This window comes from Penaeus vannamei, chromosome 12 (assembly GCF_042767895.1).
Source record: "Penaeus vannamei isolate JL-2024 chromosome 12, ASM4276789v1, whole genome shotgun sequence".
Classification (NCBI taxonomy): Eukaryota; Metazoa; Arthropoda; class Malacostraca; order Decapoda; family Penaeidae; genus Penaeus; species Penaeus vannamei.
Genome location: NC_091560.1, coordinates 6,160,515 through 6,165,514, shown reverse-complemented (window position 1 = coordinate 6,165,514; position 5,000 = coordinate 6,160,515). Strand labels below are relative to the sequence as shown.

The following is a 5,000-nucleotide window of genomic DNA, read 5'->3' as shown; positions in this document are numbered from 1 at the left end:
GAGATACAGAGAGAGAGAGAGAGAGAGGGAGAGAGATACAGAGAGAGAAAGAGAGAGAGAAAGAAAGACAGACAGAGAGAGAAAGAGAGAGAGAAAGAAAGAAAGAGAGAGAGAGAGAGTAAGGAAAAAGGAGAAATGAGAAAAGGGCAAAAGGAAGGAGGAAGGGAGGAGTGGCGAGAGAGAGGCAATAATTTTCTCGAATTTTCTAGTATAAATGAACGCCAATATTCTCGAAGCATCGCTAGTCATTTGTTTTCTGACCTTGGCTCTTATCGTTATCTCTTGCTCATTCTGTTATTCGTTCCGTTTTTATTTTGTTCTATTTGTTTATTATCATTTTTTTTCTCTTTTCCACTTCTGGTTGGTTTTCTTTTCCTTTTTTTTTGCGGTTTTCAAATTGATTCTCGCTTTTATTTTGTTCTATTTGTTTATTATAATTTTCTTCTCTTTTCCACTTCTGGTTTTCTTTTCCTTTTTTTTTGTTTTTTTTTTCTGCCTTTTTTAGATTGATTATCGTTTTGTTTGTCTGTTTGCTTCTTTCTTTCTTAGATCTGTTTTTGTGTTATTTTCTTAGTTCTTGTTTTTTTGTTAAAAATTTATCTATTTATTTCTCTATTCGTCAGCGCCTTTCCGTTTCTTTTCTTATTATTTTCCTTCGTTTTTGTTTTGCTCTATATTTTCTTCCTTTCGTTTATTGATTTCCTTTTTAGTTATCGTTTTTATTATCTTTATTATTATCTGATACTTTCTTACTTCCCTTTTTTCGTTTGTGTCGACTTTTTCCTATTTTTTTACTCTCTTTCTTTCACCTCTCCTCCGTTATCCCCCATTTCTTTAATCCAAATTACTTTATCAACACCTTTGACGATTCTCTTGTAATTTCGAATATATTACGAAATATATTACCAAATCAATAAGTAATTAATCTTAATAAGTCGTAATTGCTTATTGAATGTACTAGATAACGCGACCGAATTTCCTTCAATTTTTTTATCTTGACAAAATTGATAATAATGTCAAATATCAATCACGTTAATTGATGGTGAACAGAAATTAGGATCATCCGTAATAGAGTGAATGGTTTGGGAATATTAAAAAGAGAGAAGATGAGAGAGAGAGAGGGGGGGGGGGGGGGGAGGGGTGAGAGGAGGAAGAGAGAGAGGCGTGGGACGGGAGGGGGGGGAGGAGGAGGGAGGGATGCGAGAGAGGAGAAAAAAAAGAGAGAGAGAGAGAGTTAGAGGGAGAGAGAGACAGACAGACAGACAGACAGACAGACAGACAGACAGACAGACAGACAGAGAGAGGGGGCATAGAACGAAAAAAATCACGAAAAATGAAAAGAAAAAGAGAGAAGGAAAAGAATAAAAAGCAAAAATAAAGATAAAAGCAAAAGAGAAAAATGAAGAACTCGAAAGGGAGGGAGGGGAAGGTGAGAGGGAGAAGAAGCAAAAAAAAGTGCAAAATAAAAAAATAGGAAATGAGAAGAAACGGAATGAAAGAGAGAGAGAGAAAAAAAAAGAGAGAGAGACAAAAATAAACAAAAAGAGCAAAGAGGAAAAAAAGTGCAAATAAAAAAATAGGGAAATGAGAAGAAAACGGAATGAAAGAGAGAGAGGAGAAAAGAGAGAGAGAGAGAGAGACAAAAATAGATAAAAAAGAGCAAAGAGGAAGAGCACTTTAAAGGTGTACCATTTCGAGCAACAATGGCGCGAGAGATCCTTCAGGAGGCGGGCTGCTTTCCCCTTCGAGGAGGGGGAGGGGGGCTGGGAGAACTCGGAGGGGGAGGGAGGGGGGGGAACTAAGGAGGACTCGGAGGGGGGGGGGAGGGGGTAGGGTCTAAGGAGAACTCGGAGAGGGGAGGGCAGGGGGGGGCTGGGGAGGACTCGGAGGGGGGGGGGAGGGGGGGCAAAGGAGAACTCGGAGGGGGAGGGGAGGGGGGGGCTGGGGAGGACTCCGGAGGGGGGGGAGGGGAGGGGCAAAGGAGAACTCGGAGGGGGGAGTGGAGGGGGGGGGGGCTAAGGAGGACTCCGGAGGGGGAGGGGGTGGCTAAGGGAGAACTCGGGGAGGGGGGGGGGCTAAGGGAGGACCCCGGAGGGGGGGAGGGGGGGCTAAGGAGGACTGAGGGGGGGGGGGGGGGGAACTAAGGAGGACCTGGAGGGGGGGGGGCTAAGGAGAACTCGGAGGGGGGAGGGGGGGGGCAAAGGAGGACTCGGAGGGGGAGGGAGGGGGGCTAAGGAGAACTCGAAGGGGGGGGAGGGGGGGGCTAAGGAGGACTCGGAGGGGGGAGAGGGGGTCAAAGGAGGACTCGGAGGGGGGGAAGGGGGGGCTAAGGAGGACTCGTTGGGGAGGGGGGGTCGTGGCTAAGGAGGAAGGGAAGGGAGAAGGAGTGGATAGAAAGGGGTGAGAGAGAGAGAGAGAGGGGGGGAAGAGAGAGTGAGGAAGAGAGAGAGAAGGGGGGATGGAGAGGGAGGGAAAGGGGGGGGAAGGGTGGGGTGGCCGAAGAGGACGGGAAGGGAGGGGGAGTGGATAGAAAGGGGTGAGAGAGAGAGAGAGAGAGGGGGGGGTGAGAGATGAGAAGAGAGAGAGAGGGGGGATGGGAGAGGGAGGAGGGGGAAGGGTGGGGTGGCTGGGGAGGACGGGGAAGGGAGGGGGAGAGGGGTGAGAGGGTCAAAGTAGTGGATAGAAAGGGGGGAGAGATGGTGAAGGGGGGGTTACAGGGGGAAGGGTGGGAGGGTGGCAAAGGAGAACAGGAAATGGGGAAAGAGGAGGAGGGGAGGTGGGGTGAGAGGGTCAAAGGAGAGGGATAAAAGGGCGTGAGAGAGGTTGCAAGAGGGGGGTCACAGGGTGAGGTGGAGGAGTGAAGGGGTTGTATAGCGAGTGTGGACCGAGGAAGAGAGGGAGAAGGGGGTGGGGGGTCTCAGAGAGTGGGGAGGTGGGAGCGGGGGTCGAGGGAGAGGGAGAGATGAATGGAAAAAGAGAGAGTAGAGAAAGGGGTGGGAGGAGAAGGAGGAGGGAATATGGAGGGAGAGGAAGTGGGGATCGAGAGAAGGGGAGGAGTAGGGAAGAGGGGAGAGATAGAAAGACAAAGATAGGAAGAAGAAGGAATAGGAAAGGAGATGATGAAAGGAGAAGGAAGAAGGAGGGAGGAGAAGTAAGGATGGGAGGGGAGTAAGTAAATGAGAGGGAAGGAGAGGACCATAAGAGAATTAGGGGGAGTGAGGAAGAGAGAAATGGAGGAAAAGAGTGAGGAGAAGAAAGAAGAAAGAAGGGAGAGTCAGGATAGAGACAGGGAAAGGCTGAGAGGTAAATAATGAGGAGGAGAGAGGAGGAAGAGGAGGATGGCGATGATGATGATACGATTGGGATGAGGAGAGGAGGAGGAGGAAGAAGAGAGAGGAGGGAGAGAGGGGGAGAAAGGTGGGGGAGAGAGGAGGTGAGACTAGGGAGTTTGGGGGGGAATAGAGAGAAGAAAGGAGGAAGGAGGAGTGAGTAGGTGGAAGGAGGAGGGAGAACAATGAGGTAGGGAGGAGGGGTAGGCGAGGGAAGGGGGTAGTGGAGGAGGGGAGGGGGGGGGGGGGGAGGGAAGGACGTTGATGAAAACCGGATAACATTATATATAATTCTTAATTGACGAATAGTTTTTATTTTATTTATTTAATTATTTATTTTATTTTATTATTATTATTATTATTAGAATGCGTTGTGGATATCTTTGTGTTTGTGACTATATTTTTTTGCGTTTTGTCTTTGGGATCTTTTTGTGTGTGTGTGTGTGTGTTTTTTTTTTTTTTATGTCTTTTACAAGTTTTATTTGTGTCACTCACTCTCCCTCTCTCTCTCACTCTCACTCTCACTCACTCTCTCTCCCGCATTTTCAATCATTCAACTCTCTCTCTCTCTCTCGGTCTCTCCCTCATTTTCAATCATTCAACTCTCTCTCTCTCTCTCGCTCTCTCCCTCATTTTCAATCATTCATCTATCTCTTCCCATTCACTCTTTCCTTCTTGCTTCATTTTATCCACTCTCACTTTCACTACGTTTTCCCGATTTTCATAATAAATGTATTTAGAATACTTAAATTATGTTGATATGTCTCGTAATTCAAGTCCTGTTTTACAAAAAAGAAAATTTAAAAGAACAACAGAGGTGGAAAAAAAATCACACTGCCACACCTCAAAAAAAAAAAAAAAAAAAAAAAAGTCGACAAAAAAAGTGTTATGCAAACAGACGGAGATTTGACTCCATTAACAACCTTATGTAACCTTGTCAGATGGTCGAGATTCCCTGATGCTTCCTCGTCGGGTCGGGTCGTAATTGGCGTGTCGTTGGTGAATTTTATTTAACCAAGTAACAACATCTAATAAATTTCGTAAAAAAATGTTGATAAGAAAGTGAGAGTGAGATGGTATAAAAAAAAAAACTTTTTTATATATGGAGAGACTATGGATTTATTATAAAGCAGGTAGAGAGAAATGGAAGGAGAGAGATAGAAAGAGGGAGATGAGAAGACCGATAGATAGATTGATAGATAGGGAAAAAAGACAGATTAATAGATAGATGGATAGATTATATAGCTAGGTGGAGAGAGAGAGAGAGAGAGAGAGAGAGAGAGAGAGAGAGAGAGAGAGAGAGAGAGAGAGAGAGAGAGAGAAAGAGAGAGAAGGAAAGAGATGGGCAGGTAGATAGATAGATGAAGAGATAGATAGATGATGAGATAGATAGATATATGAAGAGATAGATAGCTAGATACTAAGATAGATAGATAGTTAAATGGATAGATATATACATTGGTAGCTAATTACATAGATATATAGATACATAGATATATACATAGAAAGAAAGAAAGATGGATAGATAGATAGACAGAGACAGATAGATAGATAGATAGAGAGAGAGATGTATAAAGACACATACATAGAAAGATAGATAGATAGGGAGAGAGAGAGAGAGAGAGATAGAGGGAGGCAAACAGACAGACAAAGACAGACAGACAGAGACAG

General features: G+C 44.9%; 1 protein-coding gene across 6 annotated transcripts in view; it reads right to left on the bottom strand.

The window, feature by feature from the left end:
- The window catches only part of LOC138863613 (uncharacterized), a 380,921-nt gene that overhangs the window by 210,264 nt on the left and 165,657 nt on the right, over positions 1 to 5,000 (bottom strand). The gene's annotated exons all lie outside the window — the stretch shown is intronic.